Here is a 26,923-nt window from a genome sequence, read left to right as displayed (position 1 = left end):
AATGCCAGTTCCTGAATTTCTCTAGGCATGTCAGTTCTCAATGTAGTTTCAGCCTTCCACTTAACATATACCAAAAACATTTTTCAAAACCAGGAGAAGAGTTCTGGGCAGTTTCAGTTTAGTGTTTATTACTTTTTTTTTCCATTTAGAATCCCCAGAGAAACCCAGGGCTTGAAAACTGGCCCTACTTTACAGAATATTCCCCCAGTATTTCCAGGACCACTGCAAAATAAAAAGACCAGTCATAAAAAGTTGTGAATGCTGTGACAAAGTCAGAGAAGCTACCTACACCTGATGGGTTTTTTGTATGCAATAGTGATTCAAGTCATTCAAGGCATAGTCATTTAAGACACAATATTTGAGTTGTGATGGGGATAGAATAAGGAAGTAAAGAGCTAGTATATCCCTTTTTCCACTTTTTTTTTGTTAACACTAAAAGGACTAGTTTGTTTTAGAAACTGAAACAAAACTGGAGAGTGAGATCATATTCCTTTTAAAAATGGACTTCTTGCTCAAGCCTTGGCCAGCTAACTCACCAGAACGAAGGAGATGTTACCCTGCTGGTAATAATCAATTTGTTTTTCTTCCAGTGAGAAACTGCACAAAATTCACATGCAATTATTTTGCACAGAAAACAATATTTTCTACACAGTAAATAATATTTATGCATATAAATAATATCTATATTGTGAGTTTCTGTAACAAAAATACCATGGGTCCTTGGTATTTTTTTTTTAAACCCTTGCAAGCCAGATGTAGTTATAGCCAAATTAGAAATGAGTGTAACTAATGGCCAAGTTGCTATGGTTACCTTTCTGTTGGATCAGCTTGAGGACATGGACCCATTACAGTCCATATCTGTTAGTGAAAAATACACTCACACTTCAAAATAACCTCCTAAGAAATTATTCTTTAAAATGACAATCAGACTAAAATAAGAAATGGTCTACAAAAAGTTGCTTCATTTGTGCCATTCCAAAACAATCCTCCTCTCTTACTAACCTTGTCGTTGTTATTCTTAATTGCTGTCAAGTCAACTTCAACTTATGATGGCTCAATGAATGAGAGACCACCAAATCATCTTATCATGAACAGTCTTGTTCAGATCTTGCAGATTCAGGGCTGTGATTCAGGGTCATGAGTCTATCCATTTGGAATATAGTTTTTCTACTGTCTCCAACCTTACCAAGCATTGTTGGCTTTGGGGTTGTTGTGTGTTTTCCGGGCTGTATGGCCATGTTCGAGAACATGTTGGCTTTTCTAGTGAGTCATGTTTTCTCATGATATGTCCAAAGCTTAGTCATCTTGACTTCTAGGGGGAGATCAGACTTGATTTGCTCTAGGATCCATTAACTTGTCTTTTTAACAGTCCACAATATGCACAGACATTTCTCCAGCACCACATTTCAAACAAGTTGGTTTTTTTTCTGTTGACTGCCTTTACTTTCCAGCTTTCACAACCATGTGGGAAATACAGTGGCATGGACAATTCAAATGGTAGTATTCAATGTTACGTATTCAAATTGTAGTATTCAATGATTGCATGGGGCTGCTGTATCACAGCGGGTTAAACCACTAGCTGCAGGAGATCTGCTGACCGGAGGGTCGGCAGTTCGAAGCCACAAGTTGGAGTGATATTCCAACTGTCAGCCCTAGTTTCTGCCAACCTAGCAGTTTAAAAGCATGCATTCAACAGGTACCACCTTGGCGGGAAAGTAAAAAGGCACCCCATGCAGACAAACAAATATGCCGGCAATCGGAGACATCTACGGACAACAGGCTCCTCGGCATGGAAAATGGAACAAGAGCACCTTTCCATGGCCATTGCTGAGCATCGCATCAAAACGCCAGAGATGAAAAAAGGAAGCCTTTACCTTTGTCTGTCTATTGTATGTCATTTACTGAATAAAAAGATATTGAATGTTTGCCTTATATGTGTAATGTAATCCGCCCTGAGTCCCTCTGGGGAGAGAAAGCTGAATATAAATAAAGTGTATTATTATTATTATTATTATTATTATTATTATTATTATTATTATTATTATTATTATGTCTCTATACCTCAGGACATTATCTAGTTCCTTCTTTCTGGTCTTCTTCTGATTTCTTGACTGCAGTTTCTATTCTGATTAATGATTGAGCCAAGGTTTTAATGTCTTCATCGTCTACTTTCAAGCTATATCTGTGGTCATTATTTTTGCTTTCTTCGTATTTAACAGTAAACCTACCAGTAGTATAATCTGCATATCTTAAATTGTTGGTGCTCCTTCCTCCAATTTTCATGACTCTTTCTTCCATCTAATCCTGCTTTATATATGATGTCTTAAGCATTCAACTTAAAATGCAGCCTTCCCCAAAGCAGAGAAAGAAAAGAAAATGGATAATGAAAGGTTTTGGAATGACGGAAATAGACAAATTGGTTATGATGAATAGGGAGGAAATACAGAAGAACTTTGTCAAGGACTGGGAACTATTTCTGGATTTTGTGCGAAGAAGAAAGAAGGGGAAATTTCTTAGAGTAGGCTTCATCATTTGGTCATTTGGTCTTTGTTTGTTAAAATCTTTGCATGGCATTTTTAGATGATGGCTATAGTGCCATAAGAAAGAAAGTGAGGCTATTCCAATGGGAAGGAGCAATATGGTAGCATATGGATCTCTTTGAACCAAGGGACAGGACATTACTGCAATGGGATAGGTTGGGGGCGGAAATAGTATAATGGGAAACAATTATTGCAGGCACTGTTTAAAAGTGCATGTGTTTATGTATACATATATGTGTAGTTTTTGGGGGGAGGGAGAGGGAAAGGAAGTATTAATATCATTGTGTTTCATTTTATCTTGATCAAAAATGTAATTTCTGCATACAAATTGTGAAAGTAAAAAAATATTCATGGGGGGAAATAGAGCCTTCCCAACGGGAAACTGTTTTGTTTTCCCACATTCTATCTTAACAGTAGGCTCTTGTCCTGAGTACAGGTTACACATCCAGGTAATCAAATGTTGGAGCACACCCATTTCTTTATAAATGAGTCATGGTTTTTCATGATCTATACTAGAGATCCCCAAACAAAAAATCCAAGGTCATTTACCTGGCCCCACCCTAAAGATTTAGGGTTGCCCTAAGTCTGAAACAACTTCAAGGCATACAACAACAACAATCCTAATTAACGTGACTATCTCATCAGCTAAAAGCGGGCCCACACTTCCCATTGAAATACTGCTAAGTTTATGTTGGTTAAAACTGTTATTTATTTTCAATACTGTGTTGTCCTTTCGTGTTTTTTTTTTGTTTTGTTTTGTTTTTTGCACTACAAATAAGATATGTGCGGTGTGTATAGGAATAAGTATGTTTTTTTTTTTTCAAATTATAGTCTGGTCCCCAACAGTCTGAGGGACTGTGAATTGGCCCTCTTTTAAAAGTTTTAAGACCCCTAATCTAGACAATAAAAATGCTATAATCTATAAAGCATATCTGATTTTTTAAAAACATTCTTTGGTGCACTCTAGTTTCCAATGTAGTTTGCAATATGATTTCTAGTGCCTCTTCCTTTCATGGCTCCAATTTGGGCATCTGGCATTTCTTGCTCCATTTGTGGTTAATCTTTGTGGTAGAATGTTGAGCATCGCTTTGCTTGAATGTAAAATTAATGCAATGACCATGTAATTATTGCAATCCCTGGTGTTGCCTTTCTTGGAGATTGGAATGTATGTTGAGCAATTCCAATCTGTGGACCAATGATTTATTTTCCATATTTGTTGACTGTTTTTGTTAGAAATAGAGTAGCAGGTCTATTGGTATTCCTGGTGATCTGTTTCTTCCAAGTGCTCTGAGTAAGGACCATATGAAGATGAACTTCCAACTTCATTTTCTAAAGTTGGAAGTTCATCCTCATATGGTCCTTAATCAAATTAATCTGTCACTCATTCATTTCTATTATATAACTCTTTGGTTAATTGTTCTATTATTATTATTATTATTATTATTATTATTATTATTATTATTATTATTATTATCATCATTATTTGTAGACCACCCTATCCTCCCAAAAGGTCTCAGCGTAGATTTTCAACAAAATAAACACAATGGCAAACGTTCAATGCCAAAACAACAAATGATAATTCAAACCAATAAGTAAAGACAGACTGAATAAAAATTATAAGTAACAACTTAAATAAACAGGATACATCACAAACATTTGCATGATGATAAGCTTTCAAAACTTTTAAAAATTACACTTAAAGTATTAACACCAAAATGGTATACAACTTCCTACGAGTGAAGATGGGTGTCCAACAAACTGATGAGATATGCATAAAGATGTATTGATCTTCCTCCTTTCCATATGCGAGAGTGCATAGATGGGTTTTTAGCAACTTTTTGAAGGCAAGGAGAGAGGGGGCAGTTTTTAGTTCTTTTGGGTGGGAGTTCCAGAGGTGGGGAATTATCATGGAGAAGGCCCCCTCTCTTGTCCCAGCAACTGTGCTTCAGACAGGGGTGGGACCGAGAGCAGGGCCTCCTCCTCAGATCACAGCACTCAAACCAGTTTGCATACAGAGATGCGGTTCTGCAAATAGTCTGGGCCCGAATCGTTTATCTTTTTATTTCTACTTTGTTATGTAATGTGCTCCTCCACTGGTCATACATTGGATTGCCCCATATCTGTTACACACCCCTCCATAAGATGTCCTGTAGCAACATATGGCCAAGTCCGTGTTTTAGGATCAAGACACAGGGATGGGGGGCATATTTGTTGTGAGTTGCACAAAGACGGTGTTCCTTATTTACTTCTACCCACATCCGTTATTATTAGCATGGAAGTATGTATGATAGTGTCTTGTACCAACCAATAGGTATGAACATCAAAAGCTGTTAAATCTGATACAACAAAGGTAATTTAAAAGGTAAACTTCATGATGTTATGCTGGTAATAAAAGACCCTATTAGAGATAACAAGGCTTAAATGTTGGACAGGTCCATTTAAAGTAGGGCATTCAGTCCCATAACAGCCTGCAATATCCGAAATCCCTGTTTTCCTCTGCAGCCTCTATCAAAATGGCAACTCAACATTTCTGTTGCCATTTTGATCAGGACTGCAAAGGAAAACAGAGGGCATGTTGTGTAACATGCTGCTAAGTGTAAGTGAGGTCAGAAAAGAGGAACTGACCTGCTATTCTCTAACACAATTGTCTATCCTGGCCTAGTTCAATGTGAAAGGAAAGGAAAGAAAGAAAATAAAAGAAATGAAAAAAAAAATGTTGGCTTTCATTTACTGGAATGACCAAATAGTAACACTGACTGCTCTGCTAGGAAATGTACTGGACATTGCCTAAATTATTATTATTTATTTGAATGGAGTATGGATAGCACAATAAATCTTTAAAATGTATTTCATGATGATTTCCGTGCAAAATGGACACAAATCAGCAATATCAGTTCAAAAGCTAGTTTGCTAATCACTTATTGTTTATATAAAACAACCAAGAGATCAACATAAATTTGTTGGTCAACATTAATTAATAAATACAAATTCTAAATAAAAATATGTATCCATAAAATTAAAATGTGTATTTGAATATTTCAAAGACACTTTGAATATTCAGTGCCCTCCAAGGTAATTGGCGGGGTATAAATAAAGTATTATTATTATTATTATTATTATTATTATTATTATTATTATTATTAATTGATGGATTGCCCTCTAACCTTGCTTCAACCGTCATTTGGTCCCATTAGATAACCATGTAAGACTAATGAGTATGTGGTGTTGTTGTATATACTGTACAGCTAGAAAAGCAGTTGAGTTTTCAAATTAATAACACGCTATCTTAGATTAGAGCTAATAGCCCTCCATGTTTACTTTGAAATTTCCAATCATCCTCCAAAGGCTGGCTGTGTGCGTACATGTGTGTGCTTGGCAAACATGACAGGTTATTAAAATGGCAGCCTGTTCATTATTAATCCCCAAGCTGTGATCAGCAGAAAACAATAAAAGGTCACACAACTTGCACACAACGGCAGCCAAGTGCAGACCTGCCTCTCTTTGGTGCCTGGGTGGGCACGTGATCCGCAAGCACAGCTCTGCACCCCACAGCTCAGCAGGACTGGGAGACCGCAGTGAAATGATTATCCTTGGCTCATTAGGTGGCTGGCACGGCAGATTAAGTGCCTGGGACAGTGGTGCAGACCCCCTCCCTGTACCGCCATGGTGGCTGAACCACCACACGGCAGCCCTTGCACTAACTCAGTCCTCTCCCTTGAACAAAGCACCGTATTCCTTGCATCCGAATGTTCTTTACGTAGTGATGACCCCCTTTCCCCCATCTGTAATGAGGAGGGGCTCTGACTCCCCCTCCCATTCCTCCATCTCCTCATGACTAATTCAATCCCCCTTTTCTCCAAATGGGAGCCTTTTTTTCCAGTTCCAGGAAGCAAGCCCTCCCCAGCTAATTCTGAAAGGTGGCCTTTGTTTCCACCCTCTGCTTCACAGCCCATGTCAGCTTCCCCTGCCAGCCTGTCAGCCTCTCTCTGGCATCTTCACCTAAAGCTGCCGGGTGGTTTCATCCCCTCCCGCTGACATAATGGGATCAGCCTGCTGGCACCATGGGCTCCCAGGGGATGCAGTCGCCTAGCAACTGCTCGTACCCAGAAGGAAAAGGCTGAGAATGCATCCTGCCTAGACGACGACGACGTTTGCACGGTGCCAATGGATCACAGGCTACGCACAGGAAGAGGATCCAGTTGTGCTATATATGCAGAGGTTCCTCCCCTCTTCGTCTCTGTCATGGGGGAAGAGGATCTTCAGAGAAGTTCTTGTCATGCATCATTAACAGGAATATGCAGTTCTTTTCTTTAGTCACATTTCTCATTCTCCTCCGCCCCCCTCCGCCCTCCATGCCAAGCAAATTAGCAAGCGAGACTGTCTGCTGTCTACAGACATGCCACAAGGAAGGCGGGGCAGGAGCAGAGAGAGAAAAGTATCTGGACCACTAAAAATGGATCAAATTAACCAATCACATGCCACAGAGTACCCTGCAGCTTGATTTCTTGATTGGTGATTCCCAGATATATAGGGAGGGAGGAGATGAAGGCATCGCCTCCCCATAAGAATCCTGCCCCTGTGGAATTTTCCTTTAATCTCCCATTTCCTAACACTTCAGTTGAACATTTAAATATAGAGTTGAGATGAACAGAGTAAATACAGGCCTCATCTATGCTGCCACACAATGCAGTTGGAAACTATATTATATGGTAGCCAGAAAAAAAAATGGGAGGGGTTGAAACCTTTTTCCCTGAGATGACTTTTGAGGCCGGTATCTCCTGATCTGGCACGAGATCTCTACAAGACCCTGAAATTACCATCATTGTGCAACTGTTGTTCACAGATAATAGGTCCTAAATCATTGCTCCTTCTTTAAGCCAGTTCTTGTCGGCCACAAAGGATAATCGTTTCCACAATTGGCAGAAGTTTCTTTCTGTTTTCTTCTGTTTTCTTTTTATTTTCTTTATCATCAAGATGTTTTTGACTGAATCAGCAAGTTTTCAGCCAAGTACAAGTTGTTCTGGTGGTTCTCTGTTTGATGTCGATTGAAAACTTCTGTTGCATTTTCCCATTGCACAAATGGTTTAGCAACCAATATACCAAGCTTCTTATGACTACTTTTAGCCCCAACTTCTCCTCCAAACACCACACCATACATACAAGAACACCACACCTTGTATATGAAATTAGGCTAATCAGAGAAATCTGCTGAACCGTTTTGATTGAAAACTTAGGTGCCTTAGGTGCCAACAAATACATATCCTGACAATGGGATCTAGGTTTTACACTGAGCTTTCACTTGCTCATCAGAAACAGTCTTGTTCATATAAAGTCCAGTGACATAGCTTCTTGTCTCTAAACTCTTAAATTGTTTATTTTGTTTGATTTATGTTATTACTGTTTTTGTTTTGATATTTGTTGTAATTGCTTTATTCTATTTTGTTTTGGGCATCGCCCTATGTTAGCCACCCCAAGTCCCTTTGGGGAGATGGTGGCGGGATAGAAAAATAAAGTATTATTATTATTATTATTTTATTGTATGGCACAGCAAACAAGATCACAAAATCACAAGTCGAACACTTTCCAAGTGTCTAGGACTGTGTGATGTATTTTCGGATGATGCGTGCAGATCCCGGTAGGGTGGCCTTTTGCAGTTGGCAGATCGTAATTTTGTCAATGTCTATTGTTTCCAAATGCCGGCTGAGATCTTTTGGCACAGCACCCAGTTGTTGTTGTTGTTGTTGTTATTATTATTATTATTATTATTATTATTATTATTATTATTATTATTATTATTATTTCAGGGCGGTCTGGCCATGTTCCAGAAGCATTATCTCATTATGATCCGAGGCAAGTGGGAATTTAGCAACTGGCCACCTTGGTTAGCATTGAATAGCCTTGCAGTTTCAAAGGCTGGCTGCAATTCTGCAATCATCCAAATATCCAGATCTTTGGGATTCAGAAGTTGAATAACATGGCAGTGCTGATGGGGCCCTAGATAATGTCACTTCAAGATAAAATTCCTTGGAAATAAGGCCCACTGAATTGAGTTAAACTCTACAGCTTTTCAGAGCTGTTTAGTTCCAGAAGCATTATCTCATTATTATCAGAGGCAAGAGGCAATGTTGCAACTAGCCACCTTGACTGGCATTAAATAACCTTGTAGCTTCAAAGCCTGGCTGCGATTACGCTATTATGCAAGTATCCCCTAGTAATTTGCTTGCATATGATTTTGAAAGTATTATACATTGTATAAATACTTTGTTCCCAGAGCACATACAGCTAAGTTGCAGAGTTTTTACCCCTTCCCTCATGCCAGAAATAACACTGAAAGACCTAATTCTTCTTGTTCCTATCTTTCTTTCTTACTTACTTTCTCCTCTCTTTGAGGCAGCATCCCAAAGGGACAAACTGAGTATGCTCAGAAACTTCTCAGCTCTCACGTTAATACAGAGCGAGGCTGAGATTTCAACAAATAATGGAGGGGAGGGATGGTGGGCGGAGCCTCATATCTGTAATGTGGTGAGAAATTTACTCAAAGACTGCGAAGAACATACTAAGCTGCATGGAAGTGTGGTGAAGTTAAGGAATTCGTCCGTTTAATAAAAAATGGAACTCTACTGAGCAAAACATTTTCATCCATTTCATTGCCTTAATGTGATGAAGTCCTTTGCCTTCCCCTGAGGTTGAGAGAGTGACTTGTCCAAGATCACTCAGTGGGATTCAATGGCTGAGCTGGGATTTGGATCTGGTTTTTGGAGTCCTAGACTAACAAACTACAACACCAGACTGGCTCTCAATGTACATTTTATCACCTGGTATTCAATATTATTGAATATCCCTGAAGTTTTATTTTGTTTCCTCAAATGCCCTGGACAATTTATATGAATCAATCATCATTTGGGAGACAGTACCACCTTGAAGCTCACCTCACCTCTTGCTTCTCCTTTCACCCTTTGAAAGAACTTTGAATGCTCTCATCCACCTATTCCATGGACTGTGAAGCAGAGGGTGGAAACAAAGGCCATGAAAAGAATTTCAATAGACATGATATTTCTGGGCAAGTTTGGCACCTCTCTACCTTCATTGCAATATGAGATTACATATTTACAAACCATATGATTAGAGAAAAGTATTAGAGAAAATATGCATGAAAAAAGAGATAAGATGGTGCATTGCAAATCTCATTTAGCTTTTGGCACTGTTCTGATGGCAACACTCAAGGTGGCGTGAAGGTGAACAGTTTTATCTTCAAAGTGTTTGGTAATTCTGTCATCTCACTCTTCCAAGAATCCCACATCCTTCAGAATAGCTCTTTTGGACAACTTAAGCAGGTGATGGAAACAAGAATGTACACTTTCTCAGTCACCTTCTTCATCACCATAGGATTATTCACTCTTAAATATATCTGGTCAGCAGAACATATTTATTATGTACTTCTCCTCATGGTCCAAGGTGGAGTACAACACAGTTGAAACACACAGATAAAAGGGCTATAAAATACACCAGTATTAAAAATTGTTTAAAATTGAATGGGAAGGCCTGTTGGAAGAGGTAGGTCTTTAATAGTGTGCTCATCTAGCTGTTGAAACTCTTCCAGCAGGTCATCTGTAGCCAGGGGGTGTTAGGGGTTCAACCCCCCCCCCCCCCGAAATTTTTCAGGTTAAAAAAAAACTGGTTTACTCATGAATGTTAACTAGTTAACCAAATCCCCATGCTAAGTCTATGAGACGAAAAAAATTAAGAGTCCCTCCAGGCGCTATCTCAAGCAGTGCCCCCTCCTCCCCCGAATTTTTTTTTCTGGCTACGGCCCTGGTAACAGTTGCCAGTCAAGTTCTGGTTGGTTGAAGTAAATATCCCAGAGTTATATATGGGACGGATGATCTTGTAGGTAACTTGGACCAAGCCGTATAGAATTTTAAAGGTAATGATCATCACTTTGTACTTTGCCTGGAGACTAATTGGCAACTAGTGAGTTGATTAATACACTTACTTCTAGATGTTCCTAACCCCAGGTTAGGACCTTTAATAACAATCACCTCTGTCTTATCTGGATTCGGTTTCAATTTGTTTTCTTCATTCAGCTCATTAACTTTCCCAGGCATTCATTCAGAGGAGATACACTATCATTAGTAAGGCTGTTTTTGATGGCTCGGAGAAATGTGTGTCATCAGCATACTGATAGCATCCCACTCCATGCTTCTGAATGATCCTTCCCAGCAGTTTTATGTAAATGTCAAAAAAACATTGCAGAAAAAACAGGACCTTATGAGATGCCACATAATAGCTCATTTTTAAAGGAGAAGTTATCCCCAAGCACCACCACCTGGAATATGTGGCCCCTTCCACACAGCTGTATAAAATCCACATTGAACTGGATTATGTGGCAGTGTGGACTCAGATAACCCAATTCAAAGCAGATATTGTGGATTATCTGCCTTGATATTCTGGGCTATGTGGCTGTGTGGAAAGGCCCTACCAGCGAGGTATGACTTGAGCCACTGCAAGACAGTGCTTCCAAATCCCACCCCACCCATGGTATCTCAAAAGGATACCATGATAGTGTCCAACACTATTGAGACATCTGAAAGCACCACCCAGGAAACACAGATCCTATCAGTGTAAAGACAGAGATCATCCAATTAAGGCAACCATAGCAGTCTCACCTCCATATCCAGCTCTGAAGCTGGTTTGATATAGGTCAAGGAAGTGTGTGTTAGCCATGGACCTCATCAGATGATCCAAATTGCCTGTCCTACAACAGTTCGCCCTCACTTCAGGCATGTATCCTGCTAGATCACATGACATTGATCTACCTCCGGTTGGACTGTGCCTGAAGTGAAGTCAAACTGTTGTAAGAGGCAGTGCCATGTTGCATACAGAACAGGAAAAGGTGGGTTATCCCCCCCGTGGGATAAGGTAGGGGTAATGCAGGTGATGTGAAGCATGGGGTGATGGGTTCCCCACAACCCATGCCAGATTTGCCACGATCCATGGCAAATCCCCCCATTATCATCGGGATCAGTGACCTCAATGTTGTGAGGTCCCAAGATGACCTGGAGTAGAGGACAACTGCCCACCATCCTTTAAAGTGGGAGATACTAGGCTTGCTCAAATAATTCGTTTTCCCCGTTAACCGTTATTAATTCGTTATTTTCGTTTGTTTTGAAGCAATATACGGCATTGGTTGTCCACACGTCTGGATATTGCAGTTTCGAATCACGAGAGGCCGTTTTTCGTTATGTCGTCGTTTTTTTCGTTAGGAAAAAAAAGCTTTTGCAAATCACCCAAACTCCCACCATTCAGGCCCTTTCCTTTTGCCCCTCAGCAAAAGGGGCGTCACGGGCTCAGCCAATGGGAGGGGGCGAGGGGGAAGGAGGCCGAGGAGGAGGAGGAAGACGGAGGGGGGAAATGGCCGCCGCCGCCGCCGCCGCCTCGCCTCAGCTCAGGCCTGGTGTCTCTCTGTGAGGCGGGAAGGCGGCGGATGGAGCCGGGAATGGAGAGACCGAGAGAGACAGAGAGGGGCCCGGCGGTGAGGTTTTGACGTCTGTGCGAAGCTAGGCAAGTGGGGTTTATATATCTGTGGAAGGTCCAGGGTGGGAGAAAGAACTCTTGTCTGTGGGAGGCAAGTGTGAATGTTGCAATTGGTCACCTTGATTAGCATTGAATAGCCTTGCAGCTTCAAAGCCTGGCTGCTTCCTACCTGGGGGAATCCTTTGTTGGGAGGTATTAGCTGGCCCTGATTGTTTCCTGTCTGGAATTTCCATTTTCTGGATGTTGTTCTTTTACTGTCCTGATTTTAGCTATTCTGTAGCTAAAAATGCATATAAAATTGATTCTATAGGGAGGATAAATGATTGGATTTCAACTCCTACAGCTTGGCTTTCTCTGCCAATAATGGTACCCATCTTGGATATTGTAAGGGATTTATTATTATTATTATTATTATTATTATTATTATTATTATTATTAGACCTTGCTCCCAGGAAGGTGCCTTCACTGTGGCTCCCAACTTATCTATCTATCTACCTTTCCACATATTCTCCACATTGTGTGGATGTGTATGTATATTATATATATATACATGAGCCCCGATGGCGAAGTGTGTTAAAGCACTGAGCTGCTGAACTTGCAGACCGAAAGGTCCCAGGTTCAAATCCCGGGAGCAGAGTGAGTGCCCGCTGTTAGCTCCAGCTTCTGCCAACCTAGCAGCTTGAAAACATGCCAATGTGAGTAGATCAATAGGTACCGCTCTGGCGGGAAGGTAATGGCACTCCATGTAGTCATGCCGGCCACATGACCTTGGAGGTGTCTATGGACAACACTGGCTCTTGGGCTTAGAAATGGAGATGAGCACCATGATGAACAGTCATGTCTGTTCAGTCAGACATGACTGAACTTAACCTCAAGGGATACCTTTACCTTTACCTATACACACACACACACAAACACACACACACATATGCAGGGACTATATATATATACACAGTATATATCACACACACACCAATTTAACAAAGTTTCAGCCACAAAAACAAAGTTTCTGAAGTAGAACAATGACTTTCACAGTAAAGACAACCCAATTTAACAGGAAATAAGACTTTCAAACCAGGAACAGATTTCTGCAATTATTAAAAAATGGTTTATGATAAAAGCTATGAAAATTCGCCAAAAATCAGAGGATAAGGGAAACGTTCCAAATTTTGGTGAGCTATCAGTGTTAAATGTGTTCTACCACTGTACCAAGTTTGAAGAAGATCACTCAAAAAATGAGGGTGGGAGAGTCCTGTAAAGTCCTCTCCCTCTGTGCTGTTTTTGGGAATTGCGCATGCGCGTCCGCCATTAACGAATTAATTTAGAAAATAACGAATTTTCGTTAATTTCGAAATTTTTTGGGGGCAAAATTCAGAAATACCTTCAAAAACGAAACGCGGCCCCCCTCTACTTTTGCAACGAGTTTAGAATCAAATTTTTCGTGGATCGATCAAGCCAAGGAGATACAGTGTGAGACCAAACTTACCAGAGTTTGGCAGTAGTGGTAGTTTCTACCAACACAATAATCCTACTTATACAGAGAAAATTCTTGCCCATAGGTGTTTCCCATTTGGCCTGTGGTTTCTCCAGCTGTTGTTTTCTATCAGGAATAAAAGATAACCCTATATATTTAAATGCTGTTGTTAAATAATCATTTAACATTTTACTTTGCAGGCACTTTGTCAGTTGTATCATGGAATTCATGTGTACATTTTTCAGGCTATGTACTTTGGTAAAAATTAAACCTGGCTCAACTTCTGAATGGAAAATCCTCCCAATAATCTTTTGGAACTGGAATTAAATCTGCCACAGGATTAGCTCATGTCTCCCTTGCTATTCAGTGTCTATATATGAAGACATTTGGGGGTGGCCATTCAGAATGTCAGGATGGGGTGCCATCAATGTTATTGGAGTACACTGGGGCTATGAAGATGCTGGAATAGTACTTGGATGCTGTAACAGGCTGGATGACGGGAAATAAACTGAAGCTGAATCCCGTTAAGAGGTGGCTCTGTAGAGTGGTGGTTATCATGTCCAGAAATTTGATAGGTTACCTGCTCTTGATGGGGTTATTTTCCCCATAAAGAAGCAGGTGTGCAATTTAAGAGTACTCTTAGAGTAGTAGTTCCCCACCTTTGGGCCTCCAGGTGTTTTGGACTTCAACTTCCAGAAATCCCAGACAGCTTACTAGCTGTTAGGAACTGTGGGAGCTGAAATCCAAAACATTTGGAGGCCCAAAGGTTGGAAACCACTGTCTTAGAGCCATCATTGTCACTAGAGGCCCAGGCAAACTCTGTGGCTTTGAGTATTTTGTGCTGGTTTTAATTGGCCTGACAGTTGCAGGCTTTCCTGGATAGGGATAACTTAACCATAGTAGTCAATGTACTGTTAACTTCCCAGCTAGATTACTGTAACACACTACTTTGGGCTATCCTTACAGATGACTTGAAAATTGCAAATAGTGCTAAATGCAGTAGTAAGACTACTCATTGGAACTGTATTGAGAAACCATATAACAACATCTCTAAAGGAATTGGACTGGCTGTCAATAGGCTTCCAATCTAAATTCAAGTTGCTGGTGACAATTAAAGCTTAAATGTTTGGGGCCTTGACACCTGAGGAATTGCTTCTCTCTCTCTCTCTCTCTCTCTCTCTCTCTCTCTCTCTCTCTCTCTCTCTCTATATATATATATATATATATATATATATATATAATTTATTACAACATTTATATCCCGCCCTTCTCACCCAACAGGGCACTCAGGGCGGCTTACAATAAAACACACATATAAAACCTGTACAATACACTATAAATCAGTTAAAAATTAACTTACATAAAACATTCATAAAATGCATTATATATATATATATATATATATATATATATATATATATATATATCTGTTTGAAAATTGAGTCTACACTGATCATATAATGCAGTTTCAAACTGCATTATATGGAAGTGGAGATGGGGCTCCAGATGTGGTTTTGCTAGTTTCTTCCTCTGAAATATAAATTCCAGCACCTTGCATCAGTTCATATTTTTTGCCTACATGCTTTTCTTTGCATTTGGCTTTCCCTCCAGTTTTTGATGCATAATTGAGATCAAATTGAATGCAACACAAGTGATTCACAACCAGAATGCAGCATGTTTTGTTTTCTTTCCTCAGTTTTCTAGGCCTTTGATAGACTCATTTTCTGAAAATTGTTTGGAGACAACAGTTTGGTATATGGACACTAGATGGGGCCAAAAACCATTCAATGTCAAACACAGCATTGTGATTTCTTAAAAAAACACACATTCTTTTCAACTTTGTTGCTGTTTTGAAAAAAATGTGCATGATAAATTTGAAAAACACATTAAAAGGCTATATCACACACATTTTTTCATAAATCTAGTACTTTATCAATTCAGTTGTCACTTAGTCTTAATGCAGATATTGATGTTATATTTCTTTTAGTGATTTTGAACAGATTATTGTGTTTCCTATCAGTGCATTAAAGTATTTTAAAGGTATTTTGAAACTTTAATCCCTTTCTTATTACGTACTCTTCTCAAAGAAAACTTAGTCACATATTACAAAATAGAAACAGCAAAGCAAGCTATGAAAAAAAAACAGTACATGATGGTGGGGTTTTTTTACATTTAGAACTCCACATTTCTAACATACCTTTTGAAAAAAAAATAGGAGCCTCAATTTTGGACATCTGTGTTATCAGTCATTTCTATTAAATGGATGGAAATCATAGGAAAGGGTTAAAGACTATGGCCATTTCTACATTGGACAGGTTATTCTGATATGTATCTGCCCTGGAGCTGCCCTAGATCCAGAATGCATGGTGTCCAGATTGCCCAGGACCAAATCAGCCTTGTTAAGATGTTACCACATCCTCTGTGTCACTACCACTGCTTCCCACCAGCCCGGAGTAGACATGTGAGTTCCTGGCTGTGACCTGTTGCGTCTGTGGATGTCATAATGGGGCATATGTGAAACCAGCAAAATGGGGGCACTCCTTGCTAGTCAAGCAGATCCCTTGTTCATACATCAGCAGACACAACAAGTAATGGGCAATCATCTGCATGGAGCTCCAGGGTCAACAAGGATCAGAAGCAACAACACAGGGGATGAGCACTGCTGAACGTAGGGAACGAATAATAACAAAAGTATTGGTCTGACAGTGAGCTGGGCCGAAATGGACCCGATCCAGCTGTCCAAACACCGCTTTGAATCCCATCCATGGGAGAAAAATGGGATGATGATGATGATGATGATGATGATGATAATAATAATAATAATAATAATAATAAATCCCAGGGATACTTTGTCTAAAGTGGGGAAAAGTTGGATTAAACCCACAAAAACCCAGGATACTCATTGGAAGTCACAATGGATCATGGAGATAGTCAGGAGTGGATTCAAGCGGAGTCCAAGTTTTCTGGTTGGCACTAACACCAGGGATGATGAACACATGAAGAAAAAGAAAGCACAAAGTGAACGTCTTCCTACTTAGTAGAGAAAAATCTACAGTGAATGTGACTTTCCCTGTGGAAGATTGTCTGAACTATTTTTTTCAACAGAGGGCCCTCAAGCACTGAGTGGGAAGTGATGTAAGGTAAAGGTAAATGTTTTCCCCTGAGGTTAAGTCCAGTCGTAACAGACTCTGGGGGATGGTGCTCATCTCCATTTCTAAGCCGAAGAGCCGGTGTTGTCCGTAGACACTTCCAAGGTCATGTGGCCAGCATGACTGCATGGAACGCCGTTACCTTCCCACCGGAGTGGTACCTATTGATCTACTCACATTTGCATGTTTTCGAACTGCTAGGTTGGCAGGAGCTGGGGCTAACAGCGGGCGTTCATTCCGCTCCCAGGATTTGAACCTGGGACCTTTTGGTCCGCAAGTTCAGCAGCTCAACTTTTTAACACACTGTATCACCAGGAGCCCCTTGAGAAGTGATATAATATGGTAGAATTTGCAGAAAGAAGACATTGGTAACCACATCCAGTCCAATGCATGTGTAAAAGTCTCTCTGAAGTGGGTTGTTGTATGTTTTTCAAGCTGTATGCCCATGTTCCAGAAGTATTCTCTCCTGACATTTCACCCACATCTACGGCAGGCATCCTCAACCTCTGAGGATGCCTGTCATAGATGTGGGCGAAACGTCAGGAGAGAATACCTCTGGAACATGGGCATATGGCCTGAAAAACATACAGCAACCCTGTGATCATGACTTTGAAAGTCTTCAACAATACATCTCTCTGAAGTCTTTCTTCTTGCTGTGGGGCAATGTTCAGAAAGTGAGATTTGCATGTCTGTCCATATCCCTGTATCTCACCTTGAGCCACAAGGAGAAGCAAATGAGAAATAAAAATTATAATTATAATATTATTATGATCAGTTTACGTCTCTGTATGATCAGGTGAATGCTTGAACGAGGCCATTGTGTTAGATAAAAACGTATTCTCTGTGACTACCCTACTTCCTGTTTTGACTAATGGTCCACTTCCTTCCCTATCTAGTTTCTAACTTTTATTTAATAAAGAAATACTTAGGTATTAGCCTCTAGATTTTAGCAGTACTAAACATTACCTAGAATTAATAAAATGGAGGACAATAAGGACGAGGATGCACTCAGTGGTTTCACATACAGAAGGACGTTTCCACTAAAACAATTTCATTTCCCCATGTATACTCACTCTTTCCACAAATAGTTCTAGAGTGTCAAGGGGTGTTGGGAAATCATCCTGGACTACTCAAGTCCAAATGTAGTTAGATAGATGATAGAGTTAGATTGAGGGAATCCTTTCCCTGTTTCCAAAGCATGCCTAGACAGGCTTTACTATGTTTCACTCTATCCTATTTACGTCACATCCCTTACTTTGAAGTTAGTAGAAATGTGAATCTTTAGGGACACTAACTTCCCATTGGTCAGAGTGTCTTTTATGGCCCCAATAAACTGGACCATGAGGTCAGAACCATTTGTGGTTCTCTTTTCTCCCTTTGTTCTTCAAGCTAACAAGAAGCATCCTGCCATCTCTCCTGGCAAGATGTAACTATGTAGATGTTTGTTATTTTTCCTTTCTTATTTTTCCTTAGAAACCAGTCTATAGTAATCTAGACAGTTCCCAAGCCTTTCTATCTACAATGGAGTTCTTTTTACCTGAATAAATATTTTTGAACTTTTATTGAGACTCTGCAGTCCATTGCAATCCTAAAGGCTTCTCTTGCTCACCAGTGTAAGTAACTGTTGCATTTGAAAGCTTTGCTTTTGCTACTCTGCTAATTTTGGTGGAATCTCCCCCAGAGAGGGTTAAATTGAGTCTAACCGCTCAGAGATTACCACAACAAGGGGCACCCCAAAAAGAATCATGTAGTTTATAAAAGACAGTAGAAATTCCCCCAAAACACATGGAGGTAGTCATGTGTAGCAACTCTGCCTAATTTGGAGTTGCTGCGCCCTTGACCATCTCAGCAAATACCCCAAGGTGTTAAGGCACACGGCCCCTTCCCCACTGGGGAGACTTTTCAACTAAGAATCTGAGATATCAAAATCCAAATGGGAACCATGTCACACAGCTTTCTTGACAAGATTATTCAAATGAGATTTGTCATTGTTTTTATCTAACTATCTCACCCGACAGTGAGGTCTCGTGTTTCCTCTACAGTTTTACAACAGAGCCCACCAGCTTCCATCCTACAACGCTAAACTGCTTCCAGTGGGGCTCCATCGTAAAGCTGTAGAGCTGTGGTTCTCAACCTGTGGTCCCCAGATGTTTTTGGCCTTCAACTCCCAGAAATCTTAACAGCTGGTAAACTGGCTGGGATTTCTGGGAGTTGCAGGCCAAAAACATCTGGGGACCCCAGGCTTGGAACCACTGCTGTAGAGGAAGCAGTGCTTGCAGCCACAGTGGCAACACAGGAGGAGTCCTCTGTTCAATGGTGATCAATGGGGGGAAGCCAGGCAGCCAATGCTTCCCCCATGGGATGGGGTAACAAGTGGGTCAGGCAATGCGTACCATGGGTGACAGAATCCCCCCGCCAGGCACCACCAGATTCACCACAATGTGTGGCAATTCTGGGGGCCCATTTGAAGATGTCGTAAGGCTGAGAAGGCATACTTTGCCTAATATCATTGTCAGTTTCCACAGGTGTGTAGGAATGCAAACACTAGCCTTTTGGCACCTTGATCCAACCTCTAGGCCACATCATAGCTACCCTGTTTCCCTGAAAATAAGACATCCCCGAAAAATAAGACCTAGTAGAAGTTTTGCTGAATTGCTAAATATAAGGCCTCCCTCAAAAGTAAGACCTAGCAAAGTTTTTGTTTGGAAGCATGCCCAGCGCCTGCCAAACAGAAGACCAGAGCATGCAGGATTCGTAAATATACATACTAGTTGTACATGGAAATAATGGTAGTAACAAGAAATTCTTGATAGGATTCACAGTTTGTCTGGTTATGCTGGTTTGTGATGACAACTACTGTACAGTATATAATAAATATTCATTTTTTGTTCAACAATAAATATGAATTCTTCTTCATAGAAAAATAAGACATCCCCTGAAAATAAGACCTAGAGCATCTTTGGGAGCAAAAATTTATATAAGACACTGTCTTATTTTCGGGGAAACACGGTACATAAAGTGATGGTCTGTGAAGCTGTGCCAGTCTGTGAATCTTTTGCTTCGTTTCCAGGTAAGAAAGGAATAGTCAACATGATGCCACTCCCTAACACTCTGGGGAAAATACATGGGAGCAACTGAAAGCCCATTTTGTGGGCCATAGCAAGGGTAAAGGAAGTCGAGGCTTGGTCCCACCTTTTGCATGGAGCCAGCATTTCCCTTGCAGGAGGCTACACAGTTTTTATTGGCTCCCTGAAGGTGAGAAAATCTGGTCAGAATTGGTTCACTTATCCAGGGACACATCTTTGCAGGCATAGGCTTCACTATGGTCCAAATGGGAGGCATAAAAGCTGCCTGTATTTTAGCCAGGGTCCAGGCTTCATCCCATCCTCCTATCTTTACTGAGTGTGCTTTCCTCTGTCCATATTGTTGTAATCTCTGGTTTTTTGCATAAGAATCAGATCCAGCTTCAAAAAGAAAAAGCCTGCATGTCCATCATATTTTTCTTTTTGCAGGGAGAGGGGCTTGTGGAATTTTGAGGATGACGGTGAAAAAGGCCACTCCCTCCCCCAAAGTATCAAAAGGTTAATTGCTGTTTAACCACAGTAGTTCTTCATATCCTAATTATATCTTTCTTTGTGTGAACATGGTCCTTATGAACAGGCATGGAATACAATGAATACAGCAGGTTCCTGGAAATAGAGAATTACCAGGATAATAATAATAATAATAATAATAATAATAATAATAATAATAATAAATAATTTATTATTATATTATTATTATACAAAAATACATCACACAGTCCCAGACACTTGGGAAGTGTTCGACTTGTGATTTTGTGATACGAAATCCAGCATATCTATCTTGTTTGCTGTGTCATACAATGTTGTTGTGTCAATAATAATAATAATAATAATAATACATTTATTACCTGCCTCTCCCTGTGGCTCAAGGCGAGATACAACATCATTAAAACAAGAGATAAAACAGAATTAAAAGACACACAACAAGATACCTAGAGTTAAATATAAGATTTTTTGTGTGTCAGGAGCGACTTGAGAAAATGCAAGTCACTTCTGGTGTGAGAGAATTGGCCATCTGCAAGGACGTTGCCCAGGGGACGCCCGGATGTTTTGATGTTTTACCCTCCTTGTGGGAGGCTTCTCTCATGTCTCTGCATGGGGAGCTGGAGCTGACAAAGAGAGCTCATCTGTGAATCCACTGATAAAATTCATAAGTTAAAAATGACAAGGTAGGCTTGCCGGAAGAGATAGGTGTTCAGTTGTGTCTTCAATTACGACAACTGACAGGATGATTTGAGTATGAATCTCAGAAATGAACTTTTAGTTTGAATTACAACATTGATTCAACAATTATTACAACATTATTATTTTAAAAACACTCTATCCAGGTATTACTTTTAATAGTAATTTTAAAAATCTTGTAGTAACTTTGGATGCATCTACACTACAGCATGGAACCCCGGTGGCGAAGTGTGTTAAAGCACTGAGCTGCTGAACTTGCAGACCGAAAGGTCCCAGGTTCAAATCCCGGGAGCGGAGTGAGTGCCCGCTGTTAGCTCCAGCTTCTGCCAACCTAGCAATTCGAAAACATGCAAATGTGAGTAGATCAATAGGTACCACTCTGGCAGGAAGGTAACGGCGCTCCATGCAGTCATGCTGGCCACATGACCTTGGAGATGTCTATGGACAACGCCAGCTCTTCAGCTTAGAAATGGAGATGAGCACCAACCCCCAAAGTCAGACATGACTGGACTTAACGTCAGGGGAAAACTTTACCTTTACCTTACACTACAGCATATAAGTAATATATTTTGACCTCATTTTAACTGCCATGATTTGATGCTATGGAATCATGGAAATTGCAATTTTTCATGACCTTTTAGTTTAGCAGTTAAAATTGTGTCAAACTGCATTAGTTCTACAGTGTGAAGACAGGTTAGTAAAGCAATTAAATCTGATCTTGTTAATACCCAGTTGTGACAAATATACTTGTGCAGAGTAAAGATTGCTGTGTAAGTGTATAAAATTAATGCAAAATAAATATTTAACTTAATAAAAATGACATTTTGAAAATGCCATCTGAATGCATTAAAGCCACATCCTGCTATCAGCAATAGATTTCAAATATTTTGCTCTATATATTAACACAATAGTAATAAAATACAATTTTTAGTTTGGAGCATTCCTGTTTGACACTTTAAATAGGAAATAATACCACTTATAATGTTATTGTATCAATATATCCACTGTACAGTAGTAAAACTTAGAGCATGACATACATTTTTGTCTAGTCCATTTCAAATGATACAGTCTGAGAGCAATTTCCTGACACAGATCTTAACTTACTTTTTTTCTGAGTCTGAAATACTGAATAGTAAAACTACTCTGTTATTTTTTTAAAAGAAAAAGAAAAAGCAATAATAAAACTCTGTTCCCCATGGGATCTGCCACTGAGATTGACCCAAGGCCTCAGGACTGGGCAAAAAGTATGCAAGAAAATTTGTTATTATATCTATATAATGTTCTTCCTGTTTTTATATTTTTCTTGTGAATCTCAGTATTAGCAGCAACCGTTAAAACCCATGACAAGATGTAGAAATTTTTCTCTCCCAGAATTTATTTATTTATTTATTTATTTACAGTATTTATATTCCGCCCTTCTCACCCCGAAGGGGACTCGGGGCGGATTACAATGAACACATATATGGCAAACATTCAATGCCAACAGACAAACAACATACAGTATAGACAGACACAGAGGCATTTAACATTTTTTTTCCAGCTTCACGATTCCGGCCACAGGGGGAGCTGTTGCTTCACCGTCCACTAGTGGCTGTACTTCGTAATTCCTTTCCTCGTGTTTTGCTGGCAGTTTTATGATGTTGTAAATTAGTTAAATTAGCCTCCCGCATAAAGCGTACCTAAATTTCCCTACTTGACAGATGCAACTGTCTTTTGGGGCTGCATAGGTCAACAGCAAGCCGGGCTATTTAATGGTCGGGGGCTTAACCCGACCTAGGCTTCGAACTCATGACCTCTCGGTCAGTAGTGATTTATTGAAGCTGGTTACTAGAAACCTCTGATATACCCAAAGTTATATGTCACATGTCCATTGACTCAGTTTCTCCTGTTCTACTTTTGGGCAGTTCCACTGATGACATTTGGAATATGGTTGTGACTTTCAGGGTTACTTTTTTGTATATCATAGGTACTCTTATATTTGAATCCCTCTCACCTTGACATACCACACTAGAGGCAGACATACATAATTCCAAAAACTATCCTATGGACCTCAAAACATGCGTATCCATTTAACAAATGAAAGTTGAAAATAGTTTTTGATTTTCTTCCCAATTTCTGTAGGGTTTTTTTATATCCTAAAATTTTTGTAGGCTCTAAAGTGCCTAATGGATAAGGTGGTGATGATAACCTTTGTTCCCTTGTGACATTTTTAATTGAACATTTTTTCCTTCTTTCTTTTACAGTCATAGTGTTAAAGTGGTATAGCATTTCAGCACTGTGACTGCAACATTTTTTTTAAAAAAAAACTTTACATGATGTGAGACAAGGAGCATGGATACTGAGGGAAGAGCATATGAATAGAAGTTGAGCTGATGGAAAGGGTGGCAGGAAAATCATAGAATCATAGAGTTGGAAGAGACCACATGGGCCATCCAGTCCAAGCCCCTGCCATGCAAGAAAAGCACTAAGTACCCCCTACAGATGGTCATCCAGCCTCTGTTTAAAAGCCTCCAAAGAAGGAGCTTCTACCATACTCCGAGGCAGAGAGTTCCACTGTTGAATAGCTCTTACAATCAGGAAGATCTTCCTAATGTTCAGGTGGAATCTCCTTTCCTGTATTTTGAACCTATTGCTTTGAATTCTAGTCTCGAAAACAGCAAAAATCAAGTCTGCTCCCTCTTCCTTATGACAGCCTTTCAAATATTTAAATATAGTGATCATGTCTTCTCTCAACCTTCTCTTCTGCAGGCTAAACATGCCCAGTTAAGATACTCCTCACAGACATGGTCTCCAGACCTTTGTTCATTTTAGTCACCCTCTCTGGACATCTTTCAGCTTGTCAATATCTCTTATAAATTGTGGTGTCCAGAATTGCACACAGTATTCCAGGTGAGGTCTGACCAAAGAGGAGTACTATGACTTCCCTTGATCTGGACACTACACTCCTTTTGATGCAGCCTAAAGTCGCATTGCCCTTTTTAGCTGCTGCATCACATTGTTGGCTCATGTTCAACTTGTGGTCTACTAAAACTTCAAAATCTCTTTCACAAATAGACTATTGTTGAACCAGGTGTCCCCCATCTGTTCATTTTATTTATTCTGCCTAAGTGTAGTATCTTCTTTCTCCTTGTTGCATATTTCTACTTGTTGAAATGTATTTTGTCAGTTTTGGCCCAGCTCTCTAATCAGTTTATAGAATCATAGAATCATAGAGTTGGAAGAGATCTCATGGGCCACCCAGTCCAACCCCCCGCTAAGAAGCAGGAAAATCACATTCAAAGCACCCCTGACAGATGGCCATCCAGCCACTGCTTAAAAGCCTCCAAAGAAGGAGCCTCCACCACATTCCGTGGCAGAGAGTTCCACTGCCGAACAGCTCTCACAGTGAGTAAGTTCTTCCTAATGTTCAGGTGGAATCTCCTTTCCTGAAGTTTGCAGCCATTGTTCCATGTCCTAGTCTTCAGGGCAGCAGAAAACAAGCTTGTTCCCTCCTCCCTATGACTTCGCCTCACATACTTATACATGGCTATCATGTCTCCTCTCAGCCTTCTCTTCTGCAGGCTAAACATGCCCAGCTCTTTAAGCCGCTCCTCATAAGACTTGTTCTCCAGACCTTTGATCATTTTAGTCGCCTTCCTCTGGACACTTTCCAGTTTGTCAACATCTCCCTTCAATTGCAGTGCCCAGAATTGGACACAGTAGGGTCTGACCAAGGCAGAATAGAGGGATAGCATGACTTCCCTGGATCTAGACACTATACTCCTATTGATGCAGGTCAATATCCCGTTGGCTTTTTTTAGCTGCCGCAACACATTGTTGGCTCCTGTTTAACTTGTTGTCCACGAGGACTCCAAGGTCTTTTTCACACATACTGCTGTCGAGCCAGGCGTCCCCCATTCTGTATCTTTGCGTTCCATTTTTTCTGCCGAAGTGAAGTATCTTGCATTTGTCCCTGTTGAACTTCATTTTGTTAGTTTCGGCCCATCTCTCTAGTCTGTTGAGATCATTTGAATTCTGCTCCTGTCTTCTGGAGTGTTAGCTATCCCTCCCAGTTTGGTGTCGTCTGCAAACTTGATGATCATGCCTTCTAACCCGTCATCTAAGTCGTTAATAAAGATGTTGAACAGAACCAGGCCCAGGATGGAACCTTGGGGCACTCCACTTGTCACTTCTTTCCAGGATGAGGAAGACGCATTGGTGAGCACACTTTGAGTTTGTTCACTTAGCCAATTACAGATCCACCTAACTGGAGTTTTGTCTAGCCCACATTTGACTAGCTTGTTTGCCAGAAGGTCATGGGGGACCTTGTCGAGGGTCTTACTGAAATCCAGGTACACTACATCCACTGCATTCCCCGCAGCTACCCAGCTCGTAACTCTATCGAAAAAAGAGATCAGATTAGTCTGGCATGATTTGTTTTTGATAAATCCGTGTTGACTATTAGCAATGACCACATTTGTTTCTAAGTGTTTGTAGACCACTTCCTTAACAAACCTTTCCAGAATCTTGCCTGGTAGTAAAGGTTATTTTGGATTCAGATCTTGTTTTCTGAAGAATTGGCTATCTCTCCCAATTTGCTCTGATCTGCAAACTTGATAAGCATGTCCTCTAAACTTTCATCCAAATCATTAATAAAGATGTTGAACAGTATTGGGCCCAGGACTGATCCCTGAAGCACTCCACTAGTCACGTCTTTCCAGGATGAAGAGGAACCATTAGTGGCCACCCTTTGGGTTCGCTCACAACTAATTACAAACCCATCTAAGAGAGAGTGAAAGCAAACCTTCGTATACCACCAATTACTACAAATGAAAATAAAGAAAACTTGAAAATAAACAGGCAGTTAAATAGTGTAACACTAAACTCTATCACAAACATCAACAAACTTGGGTGGGATTAGATGTAAGACTAGAAACAGTTGTTACAAGGGAGAAATTCTGAAAGATGAAAGCCCAGACATTTACTGGGACTAGTAGGCATTCTAGAAGTCCTAAAACAGGCTGTCTTGTGGGCAAAAAAGGGGGAATTAATCAACGTTCATTCAAGTACAATAATCAGGCATCAATAAAACAGCTAAGATCTTCAATGTTTTAGGCAGTCTGGTGCTCTTAATATAAATCACCACAAATCAGTTCTCTAAAACAAAGCGAAACACAGGTGCACAGAAACCACAGGACTACAACAACTAGGCAACATTGCCCGAACTCTCTGCTAAGAGTGAATGAATGAGCAATGAAAAGCAATTCCAGGGGGAAGGGCTAATGGAAACAGCTTTAGATGCAAATTGAGATTTGCATACTCTTTTGTATTTCTGCTATAAAGAGGATGTAAGGATAATGAAGGTGGCCTATTTCCCTCATTAAAACATGCAGCCTGTCTTCTCAAATTAGACTCCTGAGTGATCTGTTTGCTCCCTAAAGCCAACTTTGTTTGCTCCACCTGAATAATTTTGCTTGTCACTCTCCTTTTATGGGGCATTTTCCAATGGACGGGCGCAAACAATATTATGGCAATAGATTAATTGCCTGATAACACAGAGGTCTGATTAAATTGAAATAATGCACAGATTTTTGTTGGAAATAAAAAGTACAAGTGCATATGGTTTCTGTGTGAATCCAGATGGACCATTTTCTATTATCTCTTTCAACCAGAGAGTTTTAGCAGTCCTGTTCCAGGCTGCATCTACACTGCCCTATATCCCAGGATCTGATCCCCGATTATTTGCTTTGAACTGGATTATATGAGTCTACACTGCCAGATCATCTGGGATAAGCAGATAATCTGGGATCAGATCTTGGGATATAGGAGAGTGTTCTGCCCCCACGCTATCTTAACTACTGGGAAGGTGAACTGGCTATGCAAGGAACAGATTGGAAACTATATAGTTGAATCAAACAAGAATTTATTAACTGACAAGAAATTTAGAGTTTCTATACTCCTGAGTCTCACTATAAAATCTTT

Source organism: Anolis carolinensis, chromosome 4, assembly GCF_035594765.1.
Source record: "Anolis carolinensis isolate JA03-04 chromosome 4, rAnoCar3.1.pri, whole genome shotgun sequence".
Taxonomy (NCBI): domain Eukaryota; kingdom Metazoa; phylum Chordata; class Lepidosauria; order Squamata; family Dactyloidae; genus Anolis; species Anolis carolinensis.
Note: the sequence above shows the minus strand (reverse complement) of the source record.